Source organism: Dromiciops gliroides, chromosome 1 (genome assembly GCF_019393635.1).
Source record: "Dromiciops gliroides isolate mDroGli1 chromosome 1, mDroGli1.pri, whole genome shotgun sequence".
In the NCBI taxonomy this organism is placed as follows: domain Eukaryota; kingdom Metazoa; phylum Chordata; class Mammalia; order Microbiotheria; family Microbiotheriidae; genus Dromiciops; species Dromiciops gliroides.
The window spans coordinates 496144121-496165355 of NC_057861.1; the positions used below are offsets into that span (position 1 = coordinate 496144121).

The 21235-nt window shown below is 37.7% G+C and overlaps 1 protein-coding gene across 1 annotated transcript in view; it reads left to right on the forward strand.

The window, feature by feature from the left end:
- Positions 1–1451: 1451 nt before the first annotated feature.
- The window catches only part of FAM240B (family with sequence similarity 240 member B), a 39528-nt gene continuing 19744 nt past the window's right edge, over positions 1452–21235 (forward strand). Inside the window, exon 1 of the mRNA XM_043977667.1 lies at positions 1452–1617. The gene's annotated coding sequence lies outside the window, so the exon portion shown is untranslated. The remainder of the gene's footprint in view (positions 1618–21235) is intronic.

Genomic DNA, 21235 nt, shown 5'->3' on the forward strand with positions numbered 1-21235 from the left:
ACTTAACCCCAATTGCCTCACTTAAAAAAAAAAAAAAAAGAATATTCACAGTAGAGGGGCAGCTAGGTGGCACAGTGGATAAAGCATCAGCTCTGGATTCAGGAGGACCTGAGTTCAAATCCAGCCTCAAACATTTGACACTTACTAGCTGTGTGACCCTGGGCAAGTCACTTAACCCTCATTGCCCTAAAAAAAAAAGAATATTCACAGTAGAACATTCTCCCCATAAGCCTGGGATAAATGTTCCCATAAATATATACATTCTGAGCAAAGACAGTAAGCACAAGTGGTGATCATTCACAAAGGGTTAACATGTGGGGAACATGTCTGCAGTGCCAACCGAGCTTTAGTCTGCTAGGGCAAAAGTGTTAAACTCTCCTCCCCTTCAGCAAGACTCCCTGTGGCCTGAACCAGATTAAAATGTAATTGGGAAATGTTTAGCAAAATAAACAAAGATATAACACAGATAATGTTAATTCCTGGTTTTCTAAGCCAATATGTGTCCTGTTGGAATTCTTTTCTATTTAAGTCTGACACCGCTGTACTAAGGCATAGTGCCTAGACCTTCTCCCTGTTAAAGGTGGATTTACAGGTTTAATTCATAGCCATCCCACTCAGCTGACAACAGATGCCCCCCACCCCCCCTCCCCAGTTATGATTAGGCCTTTCATTTTCTTCTCAGAGGAGATTCTTCTAATTTCGATTTAAATACCAACCCCTTCTAGTTCAGCATGCAAATGAACATGCTCCCTAATAAAAAGTAAAATAAGAAGGCAAGATCTGTGTTCTTGGGTCACCTAGTCCTTATTCCTCTCTTCATTATGCATATCTGTCAGCAGCATGGCCAAATTGCTTTGGCAAGCCATAGTTTGTTCAGCTAGACACAGTAAACGTCTGAGGCAGGATTTGAACCAGATCTTCCTTAAGCTACAACCAGCACTCTAGCCACCACAACAAGCTGATGCACTTTATCGGAAAACACCCCCTGAAAGGATTATTCCTGCTCGAATTGCTGGGAGCCACAGTGATGATACCATGTTATAATCCAGTCTTGTCCTGAGATTAGCAGCTCTGCAGGACAACATACTTCTCTAAATCATTCTGTAAAGCAAGCCCAAAGTGTGCTTTGTCACCCCATTCCAATCTCCCTCACCGTCTGAGGGGGTGGAATAGAGCTTTGAGGGGAGCCATAGCACAGTTGAAAGGGATAATCTGGTGGGTAACTTCAATAATAACTCTGAGGTCTTGCCAAGTCATGGCACTTTGTCACACCTGCCAAAACAGAAGTTTGCATGCTCTGAGGTGAGGTGGTGGGAGCAGTAGATGGGATTTGGTCACAGCAGGCATCTCTCACCCTGAGGGAAGGCGGGATACAATGTTCTAGAGCGAGCCTACTCTAATCGAGCTACTAATTTGGCTAAAATAACCTTGTTCCACTGAAGGATTTATGTAACTCCTCCGCTCCAAATATAAAGGGATGCAATGGGGAGGTTTCACCATCACTCCTACTGACCTCGCAAGTCCCTAGGTACAGAAGAAACTAGACCTGCTGTTGTATAATTTATTCAACTTTGTACCAAGTAAAGGCATAACTTGGAGGACAAATTCAGCAGAAAGGTATGTCAAGTTTTAGTGTGTGTCGTACATTTGTTTTTTGAAGCAAGAAAAATGGCTATACCTTCTGCTCACCATTTGGCATTTCCCCCCCTGCTAAATACCATGTAGCAATTTAACAGCGAATAAGATGCCTTAATGTATCTTTTCCATCTCTAATTTCTGTGCTTCAGTGATGCATAAAAATCCAGTTAAAGTATGTTAAAAAGTCATAGAACAGCATCAGCATGAGTTTAGCAGGGCTCTGATGAGATTTAATGCAATTAATAAAGAAAAAAAATTTCCTTGTTGATTGAGAGAGAGCACACTTCAGACCAAGTCAGATTTAGATATTTCAAAGAATGTTCATCGCTAGTGCTCAATAATAGATATTGATAATTAAGTAAACTGATCACATTGCCAGAATTTTCTCATTCCTTGATATTTATCTAGGACTCTTTTGAAATATCTGGAGAGACAGAACCATACTACCAAAGTGAACACAAAAATGAACTGTTTGGGGGTAATACACTTAGTAGAAGAGTTTGCTTGCTTTTGGTTTGTTGGGGCTTTTTTTTGTTGTTGAAAACATTTGTTGTGTCAGCATCAGTAATTCTTTAAAAATAATGTATTCATAACATTTTAGTGAAAAGTAATCAGTTCTGGAGGCTTGAAAATGACTCAAATTAATTTTTAATTGTTATGGGCTCAATAAGTCAAAATACATTTTGCAAAAGATTTTTTTTAGCTTTAAGTTCATGATTTTAAAAGAAACATTTTTAAAAAGTAACAATAGCTAAAATCTTGTAAATTGTAATACTGAATACAGATATGAGATGCTGATATGATTTAAACCCTTTAATAATTGTCTTTAAAATAATTGATCTTCAAAAGTCACATTATGTGATAAAAAATGAGTCAGTATATAATTAATTTATAAAATACAAATTAATAAAGTAATGTAATAATTTAGTATAGAGTTAATATAATTATGTTAATAAATTAGTTAATAAATCTAACAATATAAACCAAATCACTAAAAAAAGAGAGCTCTGTCCATCTTCAATTTTGCATTTTTCCTAGTGAATTAAACTTTTCATACTTGGGAAGTTGGGTTCAGAAATGATCTCTTTATTTTTATTTAAAATTAACCTTAGCATTACGTATTAGCTTTAGACTACTGCAGTAAGTAGGTATTTGAAACTGTTGTGCTGAATTATATTTTTTTAAACATTAGTACATTCAATGAACACACCAAGAATTGTCTAAGAAATTGTTTTAGAACTAACTATCTTTGAAACCATGACTTTTCCAAATTGATAGTGGTGGCAGGACTAATCTAAGAGCAGTCTGGCCCAGTGGCTAGAGCACTTGGCTGAAGGGGGATCCAGGTGGGATAGGACTTTCCATTTATCACCTAGCAACAGCATTCTGTTTTTCCAAAGTGCTTTCCCATTATTAGATACTTTCCCCTTCACACTTCTTCGAGGTAAGGTCACCGTTATTATCCTCTTTTTGTAAGTGAAAGCAAAGAACTAAAACACAAAATTGTTTTGGAAACAACACGTGGGCTTGAAAGAAGGAATTAAAGCCTGAAGAATTAAGGGGATCTTTTAAAATAAAGTAAATAAGGACATTGAATTGAAAGTCAAAGGATGAGTTATAAGTGGAAAACATTGCTTTAAGAATTAAAAGTGCTCCATAACATAGGGCACTTAAAGGAAGTAGGAAGCATTCTAAAACTAAAAATGAACCTACATAAAGAAATAAAAAAAACTATGCACATGTACAATTTAGCTTTCCAACTATTTTATTAAAATATGGATAATTAAATTAAAGGCAGAGATATTCAAAGCACAAAGAAATAGGGGGAATGAAGAACAGTAAATGTGATCCGTAAATAGCGGGCAAGCAGGGAGAAAAGGAAAGCTGAGAAAGGCAGTTTCAAAACATCACATCATAAAAGTATCAGCACTAACGAAACTACACCCAGGAAGGGAGTAGCCAGGAATTAGCTATAACAGGAATTCTGCCTATTCCAGTATATAAAATGCAGCTTTTAGAAACTATGTAACCTTGAGCTTCTTTTCAGATGGCTGCCATAGAGGAGTTATTATACACAGAGTCTCTAGATGATCAGCAAATACATGCTAGGTTTTAGCTTCCAGTGAAAGCCAAGCAACCTCCCCACCACCAACAAACACACTTCTTTTTTTATTACTATTATTATTAATAATGGATCACACCAATCAATTGAGAAGGGAATGCCTAATAAAATTGTTCTCTACACATTGAAAAATTCCTCCCGAGGCCAGATCTACACAACTCAATGTGAAGGAAAAGGGCTGTTAAATATACTAAGAATTGGGGTTATTGATTGAACAATCCCAATTTAGAGTGAGGCTAGCTTTAACAAATCTAATCCAATGAAGAGAGAAGGGGAGATTTCTTTTAATGGCAGCATAATTTTCTTTCTACAAGATCATGAAAGACACATGAGACATTATATCTTGTCCTTTATTTTTTCAAATTTTAATGCTAGAGAAAGGATCATGGAGATGACTAAAGTTGGCTCTCTCATTTTAGAGATGAGGAAACAAGCTCAAGATCACACGGCTGCTTGGAGAATTCAGGTCTCCCGATTCCTAATCGAGTGCTCTTTCTTAAAGAATAAGAAAAGTATAATACTTTAAGGTTTACAAGACAGTATTTTTAACTAAACCCAGCAAGAAATGGGCCCAGGGTAAAATTACTGTCAGAGATGAGATTTAAACTCACATTCTCTAATACAAATCCATTATTATTTCCACTATATCATGTTGTTTTCAGAATATCTTTTTGAAAGTTGCAAGACAAGAACATTTCTTCTTTAGCATGCTGTGTCGATCATTTTATTTAATTTTTTTAAAATGCAGGGGCAGCTAGGTGACACAGTGGATAGAGCACTAGCCCTGGAGTCAGAAGGACCTAAGTTCAAATCCAGCCTCAGACACTTAACACTTACTAGCTGTGTGACCCTAGGCAAGTCACTTAACCCTAATTGCCTCACACACACATAAAAAGGCATTGGATATGCTATGCATAAAATGCTGGGTAAATCATGGAGAATAATAATCAAATGAAAAACAATAAACTCTGTGACTTCAAGTAAATTATAATCTAGTCACAGATGATACATCACAAATAAAAATAATTCCAATTCAACAAATATTTATTAAATTCTTACTTCAAGAATAAAAAAAGATAAAAATAAAGTAGTCCCTGCTATTAAGGAATTGTCATTCTATTGGAATAATAAGACGAGGAATAAGATAAATACATGAGAGGCACAGAAAAAATAACAGGGGAGTTGGAGTGAAGGTGTCCCTTCTGGCTGGGGCAATCAGGGAGGCCTTAATGGAGTAGCATTTAAGCCAGAAAACAAAGGTAGGGCTTCAATACATGGAGATTAGAAATCACTTGATGGGGTAGCTCAGTGGTGCAGCTCTATCCACTGATAGAACACTGGGCTTGGAATCAGGAAGACTTATCTCCATAAGTTCAAATCTAGCCTCAGACATTTATTAGCTGTGTGACCTTGGGAAAGTCACTTACCCTATTTACCTCAGTTTCTCACCTGTAAAATGAACTGGAGAAGAAAATGGCAAACCACTCCAGTATCTTTGCCAAGAAAACCCCAAATGGTGTATGAAGAATCTGAAACAATTCAACAATAAGAAATTTTGTTCACATGAACAAAAGTATATGGGGATGAAAGGGAGAAGATTGAAGGGAAAGTACGGTTTAGCTATGGCATAGGATATATGAAGGAAGTACTATAATATGAGATAAACTGGGGCTAGGTTGTGAAGGATCTGGAATATTAAACTGAAAAATTTGAACTTTTTGGGGGGGAGAGAATTAGTCGATAGGAAATGAACATGATTAGAGCTATGGGGTAGAGATATACTAGAAACACCTCAATAATCCCTAACTATTCAAGTTTCAATGTGCTTTAACTAATCAAAATTACTCAAATATGACTCAAGCCCCTACCTGGCACATTATCTGCCAAACAGTTCAAACAGAAATCAAAAATCAGGTAATAGGAAATCGAGCTGGCTCTTTAGTAGTCAGAGGACCTAGGTTCAAATCCTGTTTCTTCTACTTAAAACCTGTGATCTTGGGCAAAACCATTGGCCCCAAGTTCCTCCTCTGAAAAATAAGCAGGTTGAACTAGATAGGTTCTTACCAGCTCTAACACTTCAAGCCTATAATCAAGTAGTAATAGAATTAATTGGGAGAGAATAACAAAGTAAGGTTGTGTGTTCCCAAATGGCCTATAAGTTTCACTAAGTTTTTCCAAGGCTGGGGATAAATGTGCACACCACTTTTTATTTGCTCTTTTAGCTTCCATTATGTCCCTGGTAGCTAGCACTGGGGCTAGGCAAAATGCCTTAGAGTTTTCATAAGTTTCATGGAGGCACTTTGTATCATGGGAGGCAGAAAGGTTAGTGGTCAACCTTTGCTTTACACTTCTGTCATTAGCAAAAAGTTCCTCTCCTCCTGCTCTCCCTTTTATTAAAAATAGATAGGGAAATAGAGACATCAATATAGATATGTATCATCAAATTGCAAGATGCTGAGGAGTAAGTGGGATGGTAAGGAAATAGAAGAAATAAGTGATAAGTAAAAAAGACTGCACTTTCTATAAATTTGGCAGAGAAAGGAATGCAAAAGATGGGATGGTAGCTCAAGAAGGGAAGATCTACTCATGTTTACACACAGGAAGAAGAATACAGGGAAGAAGGAGAATCTGAACATGCATGAGACAGAGGGGGTGATTGATAGAACGAGGTTTCAGACGAGACAGGATGGAAAGGGATCAAGGGCACAGGTGCAGAGAGAAAGCAGTACATTATGTTCAGTATGCATTGTATCTGCAAACTCCCAGTGAGTGTTATTGTAGTAATCATCACATCGAATAGAAAATATAGTCAGATGAAGTGAAAATACCCTATGTGGGAATAGGGCAAAGGACACTTTTGTTTTCATTTTTAAAGTAAGCTGTCACATGATTCTGTGATGTTTTATAAGGGATCATATTCTTTTTCCATTGACAAGAATATTAGCACAGGAAGAGACCTTGATTATCTAGGATAACCTCCTTTATTTTACAGATAAGTAAACTGAGGTTCAAAGCAATGGAACAACTTTGGCAAGATCTCATAGGTTGGCTCAGTGGATAGAGTGCTGGGTCTACAGTCAGAAAGTCCTGAGTTCAAATTTGGCCTCAGACACTAACTATATGACCTCGGGCAAGTCACTTCACCTGTTTTCCTTAATCAACTGGAAAAGGAAATGGCAAACCATTCCAGTATCTTTGGGAAGAAAACTTCATGGACAGTATTGGCATGCTATGGTCCACAAGGTTATGAAGAGTCAGATACACTGCATAACAACCTCCCAGTCCTTTGTTTATGTGGGTCATATCAATTGATATTTACCATATGAGAAATTAAAATGTCTTAGTATTGTTTATTATGAAAAAAATGTTGATCAAATGGACCCTCCTAAAAAAATCTCAGTGATACTTGGGGGACCTCAGACCACATTTTCAGCATGTCTACCATAGATTACTACCTGTAAAGTGGCAGAGCTAGGTTTTGAATGAAGATCTTCTCAAGTCAGAGGCAATATCCTTTTCATTCCCCCTCTCTTATAAACACTAGGATTTGATCACTGTGTGTTTGCTGGTTCCTAGACCAGTTTACTTCATAGAAATTCAGTTAATAATCAAACATTTATTTAACCCAGTTACAGAGTTCAGAACTGTGTTAATAGAGGGGATTTGCTATATTAACTATAAGAAGATCCTCCATATTAACAACTTAAATCTCTATCCCGTGTACTAAGAGTATACGTGTATATATGTATGTATATATGTGTATGTATATATGTGTATTATATATATGTAACATGTATATGGTCATATTTGTTTTTCAGTTGTGTCCAACTTTCTGTGACCTTATCTGGGGTTTTCTTAGCAAAGATAATGAAATTATTTGCCATTTCCTTCTCTAGCTCATTTTACAGATAAAGAAACTGAGACAATTAGGGTAAAGTGATTTACCCATGGTCGCACAGCTAGTAAATGTCTGAGACTACATTTGAACTCAGGAGGATGAGTCTTTGTGACTCCCAGCCCAGCACTTTATCCACTGTGACACCTAGCTGCCTCAATATGCATATATAGGCATGTGTGTGTATATAAAATCATTAACTTATTCATCATTCAAAAATATGAAGGGAAAAACAGCATGATTCAGAAAGATTTGGGTTTGAGTCCTGTAACTGAAATATATTAGCTATCTGACTATGATCAGGCTATTTAACTTAGTGCCCCCAGGTAATTCCATGACTGTGTAATAGACGAGTTGCCAACATATACCACTGAAAGAAATTCCTATACTATGAATTTCCTAGATCAATGAAATCACAACGTCAAGAACAAAAAAATGTTAAGTAAATAAATCAACAAATGTTAGTACTTATGGTGCTAAGGGACAGCTAGGTGGCACAGTGAATAAAGCACTGGCCCTGGATTCAGGAAGACTTGAGTTCAAATCCAAACTCAGACATGACATTTACTAGCTGTGTGACCGTGGGTAAATCATTTAATCCTCATTGCCCTATAAAAACAAACAAACAAACAAACAAAACCACTGGTGGTGCTTCAGTGACATATATTTTCAAAGTATGTTCTGGGGATGCCTGGAGGTCCCCTAGCCATGGTGGGGGACTATTTTCATGATAATACCAAGACACCTTAATTTCTAACAAGGTTATCGACAGACTAAAGTCACATAAACAAAAGCTCTTTCTCAGGGAGGGAAGGGTATCTTCAATGATTTTTAAGAGTGCAATGGGGAGGGGACAACTAGGTGGCACAGTGGATGGAGCACCAGCCCTGGATTCAGGAGGACCTGAGTTCAAATCTGGCCTCAGACATTTGATACTTACTAGCTGTGTGACCCTGAGCAAGTCATTTAACCCTCATTGCTCTACAAAAAAAAAAAAAGAAAAAAGAAAGAGAAATCAAGAATGCAAATGGGGAATAGGTGAACAAGTTAGAGTATATGATTGTGATGGAATACCACTGTGCTATAAGAAATGATGAGCTCAATGATTTTAGAAAAACATGGAAATACTTGGACAAAATAATGAAGAGTAAAATGAGCAGAACCAAGACATCATTATTTACAGAAAGAATGACTTTGAGTGATTAGGTTATTTTGACTATTATAAATACCCAAATTAACTATAAAGGACATATAAAGATGCTGTCTGCATCCTGAGAAAGAACTGAGAAATAGAAGTAAGTATAGAATGGCTTTGTGTGTGTGTGTGTGTGTGTGTGTACCTATTAGTATCTAATGGTAGCCATCTCTAGGTTGGGAGGGATGGAGGGAAGAAAAAAATGCACATTATAATTTTGTTGTATGTTTGAAAGGAATACCAAATCATGCATAGTGTATTTGCAGTTTCATGTGCAATCATCTTTTTTTATTGGACTATGTTATGGAAATGCATGTTTCATCCCATAAATTAAAAATAAAATAAATAGAAACTGAGGGGAAAGAGTAAAAGGGGATCCTGAGATCAAAAAGTTTGAGAAGCACTGTTATAGAGCATATAACATAATTTTCTAACATTAGTAAAGTCTTATATTAATTAGTAGAGTGGTAAACACCTCTTTTTATCATTACCAGTATACTAACATTATTCTTTGATCTTAGTAAATTTTATCTGGAAATCTTGTTGCTCTGTGAATAAAAACAATAATAATAGGTAACATCTATTGTGCTTTATGCTGTGCAACAGGCTTTCCTTAGACTTATGTTGGAGATTGGCATTGGCATTATGTTATAGAGAATGACTTCTGGGCAGCGGGGCAAAGGAAAAGGAATGACCAAGAAATAAGAGCAATAGATGAGGGAAGGGATGGGAAAACGTCAAAGTAATAGCAAAATTGGCAGCTAGAAGCATGGCCACATAAACTGGTTGTTTCTACAGCTATATGCAAGGATCTAGTCTAGGGACCAGGTGGCAATAAGTGACTAAATTATAGTCTAATTTATAAGGGGTTTTATCCTTTATAAAGGAACTCTTATTCATGTCAAGATTTACACATGTTAAATGGAACAGAAAGGAAAAGAAAATGTAAAAGAAGGAACCAGAGCATAGATTTAAGGCAGTTCTCTTTCTAGTATAGTATTTTTTATACCACAAACTATGTTTTATTTTCAATGCATGATTACTTACATGACTATTTATGGAAACTCGATTATGGAAAGAATAGCTAGTGAACATACTGTGGGTGTGACATCTGCCATCCTAGGTCTGGATTTGTGAGATTGTGTTTTCTCCTAAGTATTTTATCTATGATTAGGAAATGCTGCCACCAGGTGAATGAATTGTGATGCTTTGGTTATGGCCTAGTCTTCCAAACTGTCAGGCCTTCTGTAGTTATGGTTAACTGAGATACAGAGATGAACATATGTTGCTTTTATTACTCAGTTATGTTTTAAAAAATTAGAACTATAACAGAAAGAGAAAAATGATAATACCAACTCATTACCCAGAGGAATAACAAAGGATTCATATTTCCAAGGAAAAATCAGACAATGTGAACTATCCTACATATCTCATAAAAGGGGTTGGTTTGGGGTTCTGAGGCTACAAATACATGTCCAGACACTGAGGACACTTCAAGAAAGACCAGTACTGGGCATGAGGAGTGACACAAGTGTGTATGTTGTGGGGGGAGGGAAGAAGAATAGGGAATCAGAAAAAATAAGATGATTTGGGGATTTCTTTCTTCATCTTTGCCATTACTGTGGACTAGTATTAGGGTGAAGTGAGAAAAGGCTACTGAAGTAGCATAGGCAACAGTAGGGATGGGAGGTTTAAAACATCTAAGCATAAATCAATATTAGCATATTACTAAATTTAGATAAATAGTGAATGCTTTAAAGCAAGACTTAAAATAACTTCAAAATTCTAGGTACAGTTAGATACATTTACTCAATAGCTTTAACTGTTTTCATTCTCTGATCAATTTAACTTTGTCTTTTGCACTGGCTTGCCTATAAATAACTAACTCACCTTTCCAAACAGAGTTTAATTCTTCTGAGAAGGTTCAAGTCCACTTCTTTGCTTAGTTTGGCTAAGTTAGCATCAGCATTTCTCATCATCTTTTTCCCCCCTCGGTCATCACCGCAAACTAATTTATTTCCTTTACTTAGGCTATTGTAGAAGGGTTGCCTTAGTTAGCCTTCCTCTGAATTCTAGATCAGTCTCATCCAAGTCATTTAATCTATAAGTTAGTGCCTCTTTAACTTCATATCCCACATGAAGCAGAAAAAGAAAGTTACCATGTGAGCAAAAATTCTGAGCCCTGCTCTGAGCAATATTCCTTAGTCTCAGGTTTCCCTGCCATATTGTGTCTGTCTTCAGACACTAGCTGCACAAAGCAATAATAAAACTTAAAACATTAAAGTTTCCCTCTGCCCTTAGCAACCATCACATATACCTTACCTGTTTGCAAGACATAACTAAATAGAATGAAACAAAGCTTTTAAATGGAATTATAAAAAGGTGCCACCAAAATGCAGAAGGAAAGAAAAAAAGAAAAGATTTTCCTCATCATTATCTTTGTCAGATATTTCAGTCCCTACCCTTTTGAAGACCTGTAGACATGTTCAGTGGTGGCAAATTCTGTATTGACAGATTTGTGAGTGTTGTTAAAGTTTGGTCATGATTTGGGGTGTCTGGGATGAAGTTAAGATGTCTTTACATAATTTGTAATTGGGTGGGGTGGGGGGAATGTGATGATGATGATGGTAGTGCCTTAAGTTTTGAAATGCGTTTTACAAATATTATCTCATTTTTATCCTTACAACAACCCCAGGAAGTGGGTGCTATTATTATCCCAGTTTTAAAGATGAGGAAACCAAGGAAGAGAGGGGTTATGTGACTTGCCCAAGTCACACAACTATTAAGTGTCTAAGGCCAGATTTTAACTCAGAGAACATTATAACATTCTATCTACTGTGCCACCTAGCTGTATACTTATACATATACACATACATACAAATATTTATATATGTATATATACACACAAATACATATACATACACACATGTCTTGTCATTTAGTCATTTCAGTTGTGTCCAACTTTTTGAGACCTCGATGAGAGTGTTTGCCCCTTTCCCATCCCTTCCCTCAGATAACAGATGAAAAGTCCTTTCAAACTCCTCATAGAAAGGGGATACCCAAGTACAAAGAAATCTTATTAACTCTGAGCTCTAGAGTAGCCCCTGTAACAGGGGAAGACTAGTATAATAACTTCACACAGTGGCGAAGAAGGGGCTATTGAGACACAATCCAATCAAGATGAGGTGGAGTGGAAATTCTAAGGACAATAGTTCTTTCATCTGCTATACAGTACTTCACTTCAAGTACCTTAATTATCAGAATAAGAAGGTTATTCTTTTGTATTCTAATGTCACAAATTCTTTCTCATCTGAGGGAAACTATGAGTACTGATTATTTTGTTAAAGAAAGGATATTAGCTGAGAAGGAAAAAAATAAAGGGAGAGGAGCTTTTCTATTCAGAAGTCCCTGAAAGGCCAAGGTGAATTAGAATGTTTATAGGTTATAAAGTTAGCAGCCAGTAATCTTTACTGGAAGTATGTGAAGAATTCTAAGGAACCCAGCCATAAATCTCTGGGCTTGGAATGATAACCCATTAGCTCCTCAAACTCCTGTGGCCATATGGAGTTGTGATTGAGAGAGATTTCATCTAAGCCACTTACTGTCAATAATCTTAAAAATAAATTTTATCGATGTCTTTTGTTTCTATAACATGGGCATTTCTGGATGTACCACTCACCCACCCAAAGGAGAAGATCTGTATAACAAAGAAAAACATTTAAGGAAACCCCAATGCAGTGACTTCATCTGATAGCTTCTACAGCACTCTGCATCCATAGTCCCCACTCTTGTACCTATTCGTCACTAAACATTTATTAAACACCTACTGTGTGCCAGGCACTATGGAGGTGTTTCCTCAATTCTTCTCTGAGTACAAACTTGGTCTTTATAATGACTTTATATTTGGCTTCATTTTAGTGTTCTTTTTATTGGCCTTATTGGTGTTGCTATGCATATTGTTCTCTTGACGCTATTTGTTTCATTATGCATCATTCCATATAAAGCTTCCCTTGTTTTTCTGAATTCCTCATATTCCTCATTTCATTTTTTTTTGTGAGGCAATTGTGGTTAAGTGACTAGCCCAAGGTCACATAGCTAGTAAGTGTCAAGTGTCTGAGGCCAGATTTGAACTCAGGTCCTCCTGACTCCAGGGCTGGTGCTCTATCCACTGTGCCACCAGCTGCCCCCTTCCTCATTTCTTTTTTTTTTTTTTAAGTGAGGCAATTGGGGTTAAGTGACTTGCCCAGGGTCACACAGCTAGTAAGTGTGCGTTAAGTGTCTGAGGCCGGATTTGAACTCAGGTACTCCTGACTCCAGAGCCGGTGCTCTATCCACTGCACCACCTAGCTGCCCTTTCCTCATTTCTTAAAATGCTAGAATAATTATATTCAGAAGCTACAGTTTTCTTACTGGTGCCACTTCATCTTTGGGCCCTGGCTCACCAAAAGCACTTAGTATCAAGCTAAACAAAGAATATGAAGGGTTTTGCATCATAGTAGAGGGGCAAGAGATGGCATGGTACTAGATTTGGAATCAATAGGCCTTGATTTAAAACCTGACTCTTTTGTTTACTTCTTTGTGACCTTGGGCAAGTCACTTAATCTCTAAATTTCAGTTTTCTCACTTGCAAAAGGAGATCAGACTAGGAGACCCTTAGGGTCTTCTCAAACTCTAAATCTATAAAATAAATCTCTGTTCTTATTTCCAGGTCTTCAGTATGAATCACTTAGTTGTAGGGGTTTGAGGAAAGGGAAGTAAGAATGTGTGTATGAGTTGGGGTATATATGATGGGAATAATAGTGAAACATCTTGGCAGAAATGGAATTGGGACATAGTCTAGTTTTCCACAAAACCACAGGAAGGAGAAGATGGGTTTTTACACAAATCCAGGGACATTTTAAAACTGCTGTGAAATAAATCAATGTCTGTCACTTGGAGTTGATTGATTGGGAAAATAGTTATTTACACCAGCACGAGCTTTTCTGTATACATTATTGACAGTCACAAAAGACTTTGCCTAGAATAGAAACAGCTAGCAGAGGGTGTAGAGAAATGATCCACACCAGGTCAGCAAGGTCACATCTAGTTTAATGAAATGGGTACAAAGGCAAAGCCATGGATAAGACATTTGTGAACCCTAGGCAAGTTTGGAAAATTGTACTCCCTGTGTGGTCCATAGGAGGCTTTGCTCTTTCACTGAAACACATATAACTAGACCTCACAAAAGAATTACCCATGTGCCTCCTGGTTGTCCAAATGGAGTCACAAAGAGTTGGATATGACTTAACAACAACATGTGCTGTAAAGAACAGAAATTTTTGATGTTCAAAATAAGTGGGTATTATTACCCAAAGAGTAATACTGAAAATCTGACTTGTTGCCTTCTATCTCCTGAGTTTTTCCAGCTTGGTAAAAGGGTCACAAACAAAGGTATACTGGAGCCAGATGATTCTCAAAAGTCAATTGTTAAAAGTTTAGTGTGAACATTTATACCTTAGAAATCAACAAGCTACAAAGCAGAGCTTGATGTATCGTTTTATTTTTATCTAGACTTAAGAAAGTGTTAATAATATAGATGAAACTTAAAAGTATATCTTGCATACATTTTTTTCTTCTGAAGAGCTAGTTGGTAAATATATACCAGCACAACCCTGGTCATAAGTGTATTTGGAGACAGTAGTCTGTTCCCAATTTTCAAACATATTTGTGCTATTGGTGAAGTTTTTCTTTTTTTCCCCTCTCTTTTTTCCTCTCTTTTCTCCATTCAATAGTATGGAGTGAGATTTCCTAGAGGAGAAGTGACACATACAAAGAGATTCAGAGCTAAAGGGACTTTAGACAACATCTATCAATGTTCTCTTCCATTGAATCCCAATAGAAAAGAGAGTATGGAGACAAAAGGGTAGGTTTTGGATGAAGGAGGAAATAAAAAGGGCAACAGAGTTTTTTGTTTTGTCACTAAGAAATGTCCCATCTCCATTCGAGGGTCATGGATCTCTGGAATCCTTCTCTAATCTAGAGATGTCTTAAAGTTATAGGGAGCCTAGCCCATGGTCATGTAGTTGTTTTTTGTTTTGGTTTTTTGTGGGGCAATGAGGGTTAAGTAACTTGCCCAGGGTCACACAGCTAGTGTCAAGTGTCTGAGACTGGATTTGAACTCAGGTCCTCCTGAATCCAGGGCTGGTGCTTTATCCACTGCTCCACCTGGCTGCCCATGGTCATGTAGTTTTGACAGCTCCAGACCTCCTTAAGAAGCACTGGTTAAAGAGAAGGGATCCCCAAGGATCTGAGTTAGAAGTAGAATTTTGGTGGTGGGGAAGGGTGGGGGGAGGGAGCAGAGAAGACAAAGATGGAAAGCATGGTAGCTAAAAAGGAATATGACAACACAAAAGATTGTTTTAAGCCTTTATATTCTTCTCTCTGTATCCCTGAAATGTATATGGGATTTTTATATTAACAAAATGGGAGTCCAGTAAAGATCCAGACTGTCAAGTACATTTAAGACTCCCAGTTCAAAAATGTTCCATCCACATTTCTGAATTCTATTGGCCTCTGGAGTCAGGGACTGGGAAATGGCATTGAAGCAGTATCCAGATAGGATCCCTATACCTAATAGAGAGCAGAAATCAAGTTCACAGTGACCTGGGAACATGGCCAGAAGTGTCTCGGTTCCTTATCTCAACCCAGCGTAAAATGAAAAACAAAATTAAGTTTGTTTTCTATTCTTCATTGTTCACCTTTATTTTTCTCTTTATTTATGAGTTTCTCAATAATATCTCCTCTTAGGGAGGCATCCTTGATCTATTGGAAAGAACAATGTGAAAGGATATCTTAATTCTGGACCCAGTTCTCCCACTAATTTGCTATGTAGCCTTAGGAGTACCTTACATCAGAGGGCCTCAATTAGCTGGAAAATGAGAGGGTTTTATTAGATGATCTCCAAGTCCCTTCTAGCTCTAACATTCTACGATTAATATTTCAATTCAATGAGTATTTATTGGCTAAATCATAGAATGTTAGAGCTGTAAGGGACCTTTGCAATCATCTCATCTAATCTGCTCATTTTTTAGCTAATGGAGACCCTCAGAGATAAGGTGGCCTAGGGGTTTTTCTCCTTCTAATGCTATTACTCATGAGACTTCATCCAGCATACTCTCTCCAATATTAATTGCCAGTTAATATCTCCCCCAATTTAATTTATTGGATTTCTCCTCAGTACTTATTAACCAATGACTTCAATTAGCTTGTGCAAAGGAATATTCGTGGAGAAAGAATAGTAAGAACCTCAGTTCCTTTGGAGTATAAAGTAACATCCATTACCCCCAACAAGTTCAATTCTGGGTGCAGCAAAGCAAATGGACAAGTAAGTCATTCCCTTGCTTGTAGGCATGGTGCCCCAATTGCCCAATGGAGTCATGTCTGTGCTGAGTCAAAAAGGTCTTTCCTGAAGCCTGACTTCTCACCAACCTTGGCTACTAAAGTTATTAGCAAACTGTGCTATGGGCTACAATTTTTGGAATTTGGATGACTCTTCCATGGCAAAAACAATATGATCTGTTCCATTGCCAATATTTATTCACCTAACATCAGGAAAGAATAAACATAAGTCAGAAGATCATCATCACCTTGAATGAATAGCCATATAGTGTCTGAGTGAATGAGAGGGCCAGAGGCCTACCACTCAGAAGCCCTCAGCAGCTGTTTCCTAACTGGCTATGGTAGAAAAAAGAGCTTTAGTCTACCCGTCTTTTTTTTTTATTTTGCGGGGCAATGAGGGTTAAGTGACTTGCCCAGGGTCACACAGCTAATAAGGGTCAAGTGTCTGAGGCCGGATTTGAATTCAGGTCCTCCTGAATCCAGGGCTGGTGCTTTAACCACTGTGCCATCTAGCCATCCCCTACCCAAGTCTTTTGTATATATGAATACTCAGTTTTGGCTGAGAAGTCTATTTAAGGTTTTTATCACCATTCCATAAGCCACCAGAATATAGACAAAATATCTGCCCATTCTCTGAAGCAAGAATGGGAAGGGCCCTTCCATTAAGCATTTCTGGAAACAGGCTCACCAAGCTCCCATGTGTCCTGATTCTGGACTGAGAATATCTCATATGCTTAAAGGACTGTGCCTTCACCTTTACCACTATAGCATGCTGCCTCTCATAAAAGTACTTTGTTGACATTATCTCAATAAATACTCATAGTAATCATATTAAAAGCATACTGTAGGGGCAGCTAGGTGGCGCAGTGGATAGAGCACCGGCCCTGGAGTCAGGAGTACCTGAGTTCAAATCCAGCCTCAGACACTTAACATTAGCTGGGTGACCCTGGGCAAGTCACTTAACCCCAATTGCCTCACAAAAAAAAAAAAAAGCATACTGTAGCTATTGTTATCCTCCTTCTAAATATGAGGGAAAAAACTGAGATTCAGATTCTCAGAACAGCTCTTCTACCCTCAAGCCCAGTTTTCTTCTATTATACCATCCAGGCTGCTATTTCATTCAATAAGGATAATTCAATGAATGCATCATCATATTCACAAAATAAATTAGGAGATTATACCCTGTTCCTAGTGAGATTCCCTTGCAAATGGGAGAAATATTATTTAGAATAGTATTATGGGGGGTGGGAAATGGAACGCAAATGCAGGGTGAGATCCAACTGCATTATTAAATACATTCAATAAAATCATAAATTTGTTAAATCCCTATAGTTTGAAGAAAATTAAATAACTTTCTATCATTTCTGTCATGGTAGATATTCTAAGTATACTAATATCTATCTAATTTAGTATTCAGATACATGATGGAACTAATATGGGTGATACACACAGTCATTACAGTCAGTCGGCAAGTACCTATTATGTGTCTCCTGAGCAACCTGTATGCAGGCCAAGAAGCAACAGTTAGAACCAAACATGGAACAAGTGATTGGTTAAGAAAAGGAGGATGACAAGACTATATATTGTCACCTTATTTATTGAACTTATATGCAGAGTATATCATGTAAAATGCCAGTCTAGATGAATCAAAAGCCAGAATTAAGGTTGCTGGGAGAAATATCAACAATCTCAGATGTGAGATGATACCACTTTGATGGAAGAAAGTGAAGAAGAATTAAGCAGTTCCTTAATTAGGGTGAAAGAGAAGAATGTAAATGCTGGTTTGAAGCTTAACATTTGAAAAAAAAACAAGCCTTTATATTCTGGTCCCATCACTTCCTGGCATATGGAGGAGAAGAAATGGAAGCAGGGTTAAATTTTATATTATAGGGCTCAAAGAACACCACAAACAGTGACTGCAGCTATGAAATTAAAAGATGTTTGCTCCTTGGAAGGAAAGCTGAGGAAAAATCTGGACACATACTAAAAAGCAGAGACAATACCTTGCCAACACAGGTCCCTTTAATCACACCTGTGGTTTTTCCAGTAGCCATGTGTGGGAAAGTCGAGTGCTGCAGAATAGAAGTTTTTGAATTGTGGTACTAGAGAAGACTTTTGAGAGTTCCTTAGACAGCAAGGAAGTCAAATCAGTCAATACTTAAAGAAATTAATTCAGACTATTCTCTGGAAGTCAAATATTGAAACTGAAACTTAATACTTTGGCCACATTATGAAAAGATAGGACTCCTTGGAAAAGACCATGCTTCTGGGAAAGATTGAAGGCAAAAGAAAAAGAAGACAGCAGAGGATGAGATGAATATCTACCTCTACCTCTACCTCTACCTTTACCTCTATCTCTATCTCTCTCTATCTCTATACCTATGCCTATGTCTATATCTATCTATATCTATATCTGTATCTGTATATCTGTATCTATATCTGTGTACACACATATACACATATACATACACACATATGATTTTGGACAAGTCAGTTTAGCTCAGTTTCCTCATGTGTGAAAATAAGGCGATTGAGCTAGATGACCTTCTAACTAAATCAGTGATTCTATTATCATGGGCTCTAAGAGGAGAGGCATTTCATATGACAATTTCAAGAAACCAATTCTTCCCAAGTTGTATTGAAATGGCCCCAGTAATTGTATACTCAGGAGGGAAAAGGAAGTTAGAGCATCTGTCTAGGTCAAACAGACCCCAGATGCCTTTTGATTACAACAAACATGAGTAAGAGCTGGCAAAATTCCTCTGCTGTCAGGAGGTGGACTTATGGACTCATCAGTCATTCTAACTTTTTTTATCAATCTGGCCCCCATCCTCTCCAAGTAAGGGGTCTAGTCTTTTTAAACTGCATCAGCACCTGCTAGAATTCTTCATAATCTTTGCCGTCAAGTTTTTTTTTTTTTGATTCACACAAAGTGAGCCAAGCATATTTACATTCATCAACAATACTACAAATTATCCCTTCCTCCCACTGTAACAAATCTTCCTGAATTTGCCACGTTTAGATCAATGCTGCCTATTTCACGCCTCCTGGGTTTTTGAGGTACATTATGCTTCACTGGTAAAAAATAATCCAATTGTTCATTTGTACTCCCATGCATCTAGTTTGTTTAGAAAATACACTCAGTGGGATAGAAATATTGGATAGAAATAGCAACTGGAGCTTTATTTCATATAAGGCGATCTGGGGATTATGAAGAATTTGTTTAAGATTTTGGAAAGTCAGCTTCCTAGATAGTTAAATTGAATGCAGTAAGGAGAAGATATTTTCTATTATAAAAATCATATAATGCTGTGCATGCATGGCATTTGTCAGTTTTTCTGAGTAACAAAATCACTGGCCCAAGGGGCCAAGGTGCCCTCTCCCACTGAGGGTCCTCATCTTTGCATTCACAAAGACCAGGTTCAGTCCTAGAAGAGCCTGGCCTCTAAAGTGAGGGATCAGCCTTTTCCTTATTGTTTCTGGCTCATTATATCCTTAACCCAGATTATCTGCAGACAGTTTCTTAAATAAAGCTATAATTTGGTCCATAGCTAGGACCTCTCCAAAAGAGTTTACCATGGTTATTCAATGTGCAAAGTAGATCAGGTAGGAAAGCTATTTGTTTTCTCCAGTACACATGTGTACATGCACACATACGCGCAAATGCCACAACAAAAAGACCCATAAGTAACTACTGAATACTTAAATGGTATCATGCATTAAATACTTAAAGCATGAAAAGCAATGTAGCTCACTCAAGGTTCATAGCTCCAGGCAAGCTAAGGCCATGGTTTGGGCTTACTTTTCTATTGATGCTTATCTTCTCCAAGAACTAAAGGAAGAACCTCCCCAAAACAGCTTACATTAACTGAGGAACTCAGGAACTTCTGAACTCTGGAGGTAGCCACTTCTCAGGATTAATGGTGGGTTGTATATGTCCAAAAAAAGAAATACAAAGCAGAAGAGAAAGTTATGGCTTTGAAATCCAGTCCATAAACCACTTAGATAAGCGCATGCTCTCACTTTCATGTGCAGGCTGCTGTCATAGCTGGGAGGGGAGGGAAAAGAAGAAGAAAATGAAGGTTCCCTTTATCCCCACCCATATGAAGTCCAAGGGAGACCTGTCCAAGTCTCAAGCTACAAATTCAGAAGAAAAGAAAATGAGAACAGAAGTTCTCTCTCCTTTTAAAGTCTCCCAAGTGGGAAATTGTTACTAGTTTCTGGACTATCATTTTTTAAAATTTTTATTATTATTTTTTTGGGGGTGGGCAGGGCAATGAGGGTTAAGTAACTTGCCCAGGGTCACCCAGCTAGTAAGTATCAACTGTCTGAGGCCGAATTTGAACTCTGGTCCTCTTGAATCCAAGGCCAGTGATTTATCCACTGTGCCACCTAGCTGCTCCCCGCCCCCGCCCCCCCCCCCCCGCCCCTGGACTATCATTTTTGACTAGCTATGTGACCCTGGACAAGTTAACCTCCTTCAGCCTCAGTTTCCTCACCTATAAAATGGGAATAATAACAATGCCTACCTCACAAGGCTGTTTTAAGAATCAAATGAGATTATAGACGTACATGTTGTTTATATGTATATTATACGCACACACACACATATATATAGTGCTTTGCAAACTTAAAGAGCTATGTAAATATGAGCAATGATGATGATGATGATGACAAAGATGAAGATAATGATGTAGCCCCCTGGCCAAGTGGGCCATTGAGAAAAAAGTGACAATCTAGAGCCTCTGGTTGCACAAGAAGCCAAAGCACATGTCTTGTGGGAAGTTGGCAGGGAAGAAGGTGAGCACTACAGATGCTCTATGGGATGGCCCCACAAGCCAATCACCAATCATGTTCTATGTGGTAGGTGCCAATCCACACTTTCGATACAATTGAAACCCCTCCCCCAAAGAAGTTTTCCCTGTAAACCTTTGGAGGGAATACATTTTACATAAAGGAAGATGCTGGATTAGAGTCCAATTTTAAGAAAGTAATTTATAGAACTTGT